General features: G+C 53.3%; 1 long non-coding RNA gene across 1 annotated transcript; it reads left to right on the top strand.

Moving 5' to 3' along the window:
* The first annotated feature begins 6128 nt into the window (after window positions 1-6128).
* On the top strand, window positions 6129-8617 carry LOC107313631. Its single transcript, XR_001555102.2, has 2 exons — window positions 6129-6382; window positions 8409-8617. It is a non-coding gene; the product is annotated as an uncharacterized LOC107313631 (long non-coding RNA).
* The last annotated feature ends 529 nt before the right edge of the window (window positions 8618-9146 follow it).

Below are 9146 nucleotides of genomic sequence, written 5' to 3'. Positions count from 1 at the left end.
GAATTATGCAAACTACTACTATATATATATATGTGTAGCACATATATAAATAGACTGCAGTGAAAAATTTTTTCTTGATACAGACCTATGGTTAGCCAAACACTGAAGTCATGCTGTTCTCAAGAAAGCCAGTACGAGCATTTCTAAGGATAAAACACATTCCTTGCAGTCTAAATGACTACAGGGTTTAAGGTAAAAGATGCGTGTAATTCGTTCTCATTTTGGTTAACTACCTTCATCTAGTGACCAGAAATGGTATATCTATTAACACAATGACGATCCGTAATTCAATTGTTCACGTGGACAAAACTCAAAACTCTGTTCTTATGATTTTTCAGACAGTGAAAGATAACAAGGAAACATATTTCCTCCCACACAAACAGAACAGAATATCTCCAGCTCTCTCCAAAAAAATAGGAGTGTATTTGGACTTAAAGATAACACAAATGTGCAGAGGCAATGCCCCTAACCTGCACCACTGCTGCCAACTGCATCTTTTGTGCTCACTAAAGCAGGATAATCTAAGCAGCTTCCTGCAGCATATTTGGCTGAACCACACTAGCTGTTGGTGGCATTACAGGATGTTTTTTTCAGAAGGGTTTTAGTCCTCTCAGTGTCATGGATGTTTCTTAAGATAATGTTAACAAGTTGCCTTCTAATAAGCAGAAGTCACATAAATACATCACCTAGACTGTAGCCTATTGTACCTCCAGCATATGGATATATTACACAGTTTTTTGCCAGGCTGGACCATACTGGCTGTATCATTTCCATGTTGGCTGATGGGATACATTTGCAAGAAGGATGAATAATGAAATCACAAGCTTTGCTTGACAGTTTCCGATTCACATTCTTTCTGCTTGTAGGCAACATGTAATTAAACATATACTTTCTTGAAATGAATTTGCATTAATAGAAATAATACCGTTGAGCCAATCATACTTCAAAATACAGATGAATAGAAGTAGAGTGAACAGTGGCAAAGCAGCAAAAAAGAATCCAAAACTGCTGGTGTGATCAGATGCCTTTTAATTGAAATCAGTGTCACTGCTTCAAGAAAGTAGAGGGACGATTCAGCCCTCAATAAACAGCAAGCCAGGAGATAACAAAGATTGAGAAAAGATGGGGTAGAAGGAGATGGGCTAGATTAATAAAGTGAGTTCAATTTCGAAGAAGAAACACATCCTTTGGAGACAGGAACTGTATTCTAAAAAGAGACAATCATTGCATTGCCTAAAATACCACAGGCAGCTTCCAGTTCCTGACAGATAGCACATGGTAGTCACAAATGGCACCAGGGGTCAACAATAAGCCTTGATGAAAATGCCTCATTCTGACTGGGGATAAGGATGATGAAAACATTCAGGGCAGCGTCTACAATACAACTTATTTAAGAGAAGTCATAAGTCCCGGGCAAACTGAAGTGTTGGATGCTCGTGCCATACACCACATCTACCACAGCTACTTCCCTCAAGCACTGAAAACCTTTCTCCACAGTGGCCCATTTGCCTGGGTTACATATCAGGGACAGAGACATCTCTGTGGAGAATTCATTACAATGTATCTGTTTGTTTTCAGTTATGTTTGTGGAGGAACTCAAAATGTTTATGTGGCTGTTAAAAGAAACAAACACTGAAACTGAAGAGATGAGAGTCACACACGCAGCTGTGGCAGAGCAGCGGGGCTGGTGTGCCCAGCTGTGGGGCGGCTCTGCCGTGAGGGGACGGGCGGCAGCGCCTGCGAGGAGCCCGTGACCTTCAGGTGACCCCGGCCGTGCCCTCCAGGTGACCCCGGCCCGGCCGCCTCAGAGAGAAAGGGCGGGAACCATGAGGCGGGAAGCAAAAACGGCAACGGCGGGAAAAAGAAAGCGGCGTTCTGGGCTCCCATTGGCTGGCGGGCGTGAGGAGATAGCTATATAAGGCAATCGGACACCACAGGTGTTAGAATCAGCGTGTGAGGAGATTTCGCGTGCTTCGAGGGGAAGGCGGCAATCAGCATCCAAGGACTGAGGGGCGGCGGGACAGGTAGGGCTGCTCTGAGGCGGAGACCGGGTGGGCCCTGAGCTGGCTCCGATGAGGGGGGAGCGCCGGAGGCAGGAGCCGAACGGGCTCTGAGCGGAGCGAGTGGGAGGCCGGGCCCGAACCGGACGGGAGGGGGCGGGCCGAACGGGCGGCAGGGAGGGAGGCGGGGGGACGAACCGAACCGAACCGAACCGGCGGGAGGGGGGGGGGGTCGAACCGAATCGACCCGAACCGGGAGGGAGGGAGAGGAGGGAGGAGGAGGGAGGAGGGAGGGAGGGAGGGAGGGGAGGGAGGTGAGTGGAGGGGGGGGTCAGAACCGAACGAATCTAATCGAATCGAACGCGCGGCGGGAGGGGGTGGGAGGGCCGGCCGACCGGAACGCGGGCGGGAGGGGGTGGGTGGGGGGCCGGGCCAACCGAACCGGGAGGGGGGGCGCGCGGGCCGAACCGAACTGGCCCGGGGGGGGGGGCCTGGCCGGCCGAACCGAAATCCAGGCGGGAGGGTGGGGGGGCGAGGACTGGCCGGGCCAAACCAGCCGAACGAACCGAACCTGGAAGGGGGGGACGCACGGATACAACCTGGCAGGGAGGAGGGGGAGGGCCAAGCCGAACTAAGCGTGGGGGTCGGGGGGGAGCGGACGAATTGGGGCGAGCAAACTCGTAGAAGACGCAACGGGACAACGGCAAACAGCAATTAATAAAACAAAAATATTTCACAACTGTTGTAATGATTTCTAGGAATTGTATCTCCCCTTCTCTGAAAATGGGTGAAATGTAGAAGGCAACATTGTTGTAACAACTGTTACCATTTTTGAACATAAAGCAGCACCTGTGATCCTTAAAAGTAAAGCAGTTGCAAATGTAACTGATACTTTTGGTGTGCCCAGCTCCTTTTGCACAGTCTGCCCGCCTCTGTGACCCTCCGCAGCACCGGCTGGAGCTCTGCAGTGCATCAGCATGGTGAGTAGAGCTGATTTCAGTGTTCTTTTTGTGGGATGAATTGGTCGGAATGCAGTCTCCTTTGGCGGGTGGCTGCATTGCTGAGCTCCTCTCTCTCGGTTTCTCTTCTTCTGGGAGGGGTTGTGCTCCTCAGGTCTAATTGGCCTGTCCTTCATTCTTCGCAGCCGCGTGCACGAAATAAGAAGCAGCAAGCTGTGTGGAAACCAGGAGGCAACAGCGAGCAAGACGGCGAGGAAACAAGAAGCCTGAGGTTATGGGGATAAATGAAGAGGCTCTCTTGGCAAAATCACTCTCGTGTTAGCAGGGGCATAGTCACATTTCAGTCGAGTGTTGCTGGCACCTTTGAGTGACCCGACAGCTTTGTGCTGGGCGACTCTCCTGTAAGCAGGCTGTGGTCTTTTTGGCTGTAGTGGCCTTTTTGCCTTTGACTCTTGATGCCTGCCGGGCGAGTGTACCCCCCGTCAGGAGGGTGCGAAGCCACGCTCTCCACCACCCGATGGGAAGACCTGGACGCCCAAGGCCACCCATGTAAACAGGGTAGGTGCCTTATCCCTGCCCCTTTTCTCCCAGCCCCTCGGCATTACAGCCTGATGGTGGCCTGCCAATTGAACAGCCCTGTCTCATACTGTCCAGCCTCTGGCTTACCTGAGAAGCCCTTGGCATGTTTGAGGCCTTTTGCTTCCGTGCCACCTGGGGACAGGTCACAGGCTCTTGCCTGTTGTTCGGTTGTGGGGTTTATTCCCAGGGTTTGTCCATGCTGTGTTTGTTCTTCCCTCTGGAAAAGTCTCATCTGTGTGTGTGTGTTCCCTTTCCTTCCTTGGTGGTGTTTGTGGAATGACTGTATGATTGAGCTTTCCCTTTAGGCCTCCACAAAAATGGCTGCAGCTTAGCTTGGGACTTTCCAGGGGGGAATGGAGGACTTGATGCATGGCACAAGTGGGGTCTTCCCTTTTAGTCCCACGAGCGCAGTGAGTGTCCTGTCATGCCCCTTTTTGTCATAGGACAGATCAGAGCCACACAATAGCTCTGTGGCCAAGGCCACCCTGTAGCCAGGGCTTGGGCCTATCCCTGCATGGCTGCCAGTTCTGCTGGCGTCGTGATGTCCCTGTAATTGGCGTGCATGTCTCAAGCTGTTGAGCCCTCTGTCCCCCAAGTCAAGCCCCCCCTCATCGTCTGGGTGTTTGCTTAGCCAGCCAGTTGGTGGAATGACCTCCCTGTCTGTCAGAGTGCAGGTTGAGGTTCCTGCTGGTTTAGAGGTTTGGGGGCGATCTCCCTGCTCCGTGGGTTTGAAGGCTGTTCCTGGCTCCAACAAGGCGTGTATTGCCAGCGGGGGCAGCCCTGTAACTCAGGCTTTGGTGGGAGCCTGTGTGCCTGTGGGCTTCTTAGCAACTGGTGAGGTGTTGGCCCGTCCCGTAGTCCGCCGGCTGCGTGTGCCTGCAGTGTTTGCATGAGCCTAGCTGTTCTGAGAGGAACCCCCTTAGTAGGTGGGTATATAAGAGTTGGCTTACTCCCTCCCTGAAAATGGCTGGGATAACCGGCGGCGTATAGGCCGATGCCGCCCCTCTGGCCGAGTGTGTTCTGCTGCAGGGACCAGTTTGGCTCCGTGGTGTTGTTGCCCCACCTGTAACCAGGTTCTGGGGGCAGGAGCCTTTATGCTCCACTGGCATACGGTGCGTGCGCACTGAGCAGTGCGGGGAGAAGGCCTCCCTCTCCTACCGGACTCAAGTGCTGCGTAGCGGGGATTGGCTTTGCCTGGAGGTCCGCAGGCCTTGCAATTGAGGCAGCGTCAGGGGACCCCTGTAAGCAGGGAAGTTGACCCTTTGGCGGCTGCTTTCTGGTGCCCAGCTCCTTATTGCGCCCTCTGCCCGCCCTCTGTGACCTCCGCGCAGCACGGCTGGAGCTCCGCAGTGCATCAGCATGGTGAGTAGAGCTGATTTCAGTGTTCTTTTTGTGGGATGAATTGGGGGTCGGGAGATGCAAGGTCTTCCGTGGCTGGGTGGCTGCGTGCTGAGCTCCCTTGGGATGCTGGGTTTGCTCTTTCCTTTGGGTGGAGGGGTCGGTGCTCCTCAGGTCTAATCGATGAGTCCTTCATTCGTTCAGCGATGCCTGTCGGCCTGCAGAAGAAAGAAGCAGCAAGCGTGTGGAACCAGGAGGCAACAGCGAGCAAGAGGAGGAAACAGAAGCCTGAGGATGGGGGGGAAAGAGAGAGGCTCTCTGGGCAAAATCACCTCCCTGTTAGCAGGGGCATAGTCACATTTCAGTCGAGTGTTGCTGGCACCTTGGGTGACCAGACAGGTTTTGTGCTGGGCGACCTCCCTGTAAGCAGGGCTGTGGTCTTTGCTGTAGTTGGCCTTTTGCCTTGATGCTCCTTTGGCTGCCCGGGGAGTGTGGCCCCCCGTAAGGAGGGTGCGAGCCACCTCTCCACACCCGAGTGGGAAACGGAGCTAGCTGGACCCCAAGGCCACCCTGTAAACAGGGTAGGTGCCTTATCCCTGCCCCTTTTCTCCCAGCCCCTCGGCATTACAGCCTGATGGTGGCTTGTAGTTAAAACCACCCTGTACTCGGGGTGCGTGTCTCAAGCTGTTGAGCCCTCTGTCCCCCAAGTAGCCCGCCCCCCTGTAATCAGGTCTGGGGTGGTTGCTTTAGCCAGCCAGTTGGTGGGAATGACCCCTCCCTGTCCTGTCAGAGTGCAGGTTGAGGTTCTGCTTGTAGGTGGGGCGATCTCCCCGCTCGGTGGGTTGAGGTTGTTCCCTGGGCTCCGAAAGGCATGATGTTGTGTTGTGTTTCAGCCGGGCGGGCCAGCCTGTAACTCAGGCTTTGGTGGGAGCTGTGTGCTCTGTGGGGCTTCTTAGCAATGGTGAGGTGTTGGGCACCGTCCCGTAGTCGGGGCTGCGTGTGCCCGCAGTGTTTGATGAGCTGTGTTCTGAGAGGAGACCCCCTGTAGTCAGGTGGGTATATAGATGTGAGGTTGGGCTTACTCCCTCCCTGAAAACTGGGCTGGGATCCCGACCGCGGCATTTGGCCGTGCCGCCCCTCTGCCTGGCTGCTGAGTGTGTTCCTGCTGCTGGGGGAAACAAGCTCGTGGACTCCTGGATTTGTTCCCCACTTAAAACCAGGTTCTGGGCAAGGAGCCTTTATGCTCCACTGGCAGCTGTGTGCGCACTGGAGTGGGGAGAAGGAGCCTCCCTCTGCCTACGGACCAAGGCTGCCCTGTAAGTCGGGGATTGGCTTTGCCTTGGAGTCCCAGGCCCTTTGCAATTGAGGCAGCGTCAGGGGACCCCTGTAAGCAGGGAAGTTGACCCTTTGGCGGCTGCTTTCTGTGTGCCCAGCTCCTTTTGCCCAGTCTGCCCGCCTCTGTGACCCTCCGCAGCACCGGCTGGAGCTCCGCAGTGCATCAGCATGGTGAGTAGAGCTGCTTTCAGTGCTCTTTTCGTGGGATGAACTGGGGGCCGGGAGATGCAAGGTCTTCCTTGGCTGGTTGCTGCGTATTCTGAGCTCTTGGGATGCTGGGTTTGCTCTTTCCTTTGGGTGGAGGGGTCGGTGCTCCTCAGGTCTAATGGTGTCCTTCATTCTTCAGGAGCCGCTGCAGAAGAAGAAGCAGCAGCTGTAGGAACCAGCAGCAACACCGCGCAAGAGAGAAACAGGAAGCCTGAGGATGGGGGAAAGAGATCAGCTCTCTGGCAATCACCTCCCTTTAGCAGGCATATCACGTTTCAGTCGATGTTCTGCACCCTGGAGTGACCAGATCAGCTTTGCGCACCTCCCTTAAGCAGGCTGTGTCTTCTGTAGTGGCCTCTTTGCCTTGATGCTCCTTGGCTGCCCGAGAGGTGCCCCCGTACAGAGTGCGAGCCACCTCTCCACCCGAGTGAAACGGAGCTAGCTGGACACCAAGCCACCGTTAAACAGTGGTAGCGCTTATCCCTGCCCCTTTTCTCCCAGCCCCTCGGCATTACAGCCTGATGTGGCCTGCAATGAACAGCCCTGTACTCAGGGTATCTGTCACAGCCTCTTGCTTACCTGAGAAGCCCCTTGCATGTTGAGGCCTTTTGCTTCCGTGCCACCTGGGGACAGGTCACAGGCTCTTGCCTGTTGTTCGTGGTTGTGGGTTTATTCCAGGTTGTCCTATGTGTGGTTGTTCTTCCCTTTCTGGAAAGTCTTCATCTGTGTGTGGTTCCCTTCCTTTCTTGGTGGTGTTTGGAATGACTGGTATGATTGAAGCTTTCCTTAGCCTCCAATTAAATGCTCAGCTTAGCTTGACTTTCCAGGGAAGAGACTTGATGCGTGGCACAAGTGGGGTCTTCCCTTTTAGTCCCACGAGCGCAGTGAGTGTCCTGTCATGCCCCTTTTTGTCTTAGGACAGATCAGAGCCAAACGATAGCTTTGTGGCCAAGGCCACCCTGTAGCCAGGGCTTGCCATCCCTGCATGCTCCAGTTTCTGCTGCGTCGTGATGTCCCTTGAATTGGCTTTGCTTATGTTACTCAAGCTTTGAGCCTCTTGATCCCCAGCAACCCCCCCCCTTAATCATGTCTGGTGTTGCGTTAGCCACCAGTTCGGTGGATATGACCCTCCCTTTCCTGTCAGAGTGCATTGAGTTCTGCTTGCTAGCGTGGGCGATCTCCCCTCGGTGTTAGTGTTCCCTTGGGCTCCCAAAGGCATGATGTTTGTTGTGTCAGACTGGGCGCCGCCTGTAATCAGCTTTGTGGAGCTGGTGCTCTGTGGCTTTCGTATCAATGTGGAGTGTTGGGCACCGTCCTAGTCGGCTACTGTCTGCAGTGTTGATTAAGTGTTTTGAAGGGAGACCCCCGTGTCAGTGAGTATATAAAGTGAGGTTGGGCTTACTTCCCTCCCTGAAATGGCTGGGATCCCACTGCGCTTAGGCCGTGCCGCCCCTCTGCCTGCTGCTGAGTGTTGTTCCTGCTGCTGGGGGGGAAACCAAGCTCTGTGGCTCCGTGGGTGTTGTTGCCCCACCTGTAACCAGGTTCTGGGGGCAGAGCCTTTATGCTCCACTGGCAGTCTGTTGTGCGCACTGGAGTGGGGAGAAGGAGCCTCCCTCTGCCTACGGACCAAGGCTGCCCCTGTAAGTCGGGGATTGGCTTTGCCTTGGAGTCCCAGGCCCTTTGCAATTTAGCAGCGTCATGACCCGTAAGCAGAAGTTGACCCTTTGGCGCTGCTTTCTGCTGCTGCCCAGCTCCTTTTGCCATGGTCTGCCGCCTCTTGACCCTCGCAGAGCACCGGCCTGAGCTCCGCAGTGCAATCTAGCGTGTGAGTTAGTATCTGCTTTCAGTCTTTTGGGGTATAACTGGTGCGAATCGCAAGGTTCTTCTTGCTGGGTGCTGCGTGCATGAGCTCCCTTGATGTTGTTTTCCTCTTTCCTTTGGGTGGAGGGGTCAGTGCTCCTCAGGTCTAATGGTGTCCTTCATTCTTCAGGAGCCACTGCAGAAGAAAGAAGCAGCAAGCGTGTGGAACCTGGAGGCAACAGCGAGCAAGGAAAGGATGCTGTATTTGTTGGTTATATTGGCGTTTCTTTGGTCTCTTGTCATTACATTTTTATTGTTTATTTATTGGCTTATTTGTTCCTCATTGCCCTGCATGATCCCTCTTAATAAAGTTTTTGTTGCTGTGTCTGTGCTATGATATCTTGTAATATATTTGATTTATTTGATTTTATTTTGATGACCTCAGTTACATACTGTGGCACTGTTACTGGGTGTACCCCTTTTCCGACATTCGTTTCTTTCTTCTTAGCATTATGTACACCTCTAAGCTTAGCTGAGGATTTTGGTGTCATTAGTTTTGGTGCTGTCAGCTGTAGCAGAGCTCTTTGCTCTCGCTGCATGTCTTGTGTCTGTAACCATGCTCAGATGTACTTTGGCAGGCAGATTTTTTGTCTGGCTTGCAGATACGCCTGTGTTGGTGTCAGTTCCCTTTAGGTGTAAATAATTTTTATACTTTCCTTTGGTTTTATGGCTTGGATGTGGCCTGCTCAGGAAAGGTAATACAGTGCTGGTTGCCCATCAACTGTGAGTTTCTGTCTTTGTTGGTGCATTATCTCTCCCCTGTTCTAAGCATCTTGGGCCCACCCCTCATTGGCAGGACTGTAGGGAAAACTGTCTGGTTTTGTATCTGTATAGCACTGCTTTGCAACAATTAGAAATGCTGGTGGTA

Source organism: Coturnix japonica, chromosome 4 (assembly GCF_001577835.2).
Source record: "Coturnix japonica isolate 7356 chromosome 4, Coturnix japonica 2.1, whole genome shotgun sequence".
Taxonomy (NCBI): domain Eukaryota; kingdom Metazoa; phylum Chordata; class Aves; order Galliformes; family Phasianidae; genus Coturnix; species Coturnix japonica.
Note: the sequence above shows the minus strand (reverse complement) of the source record. Positions and strands in the feature narration are given on the sequence as shown.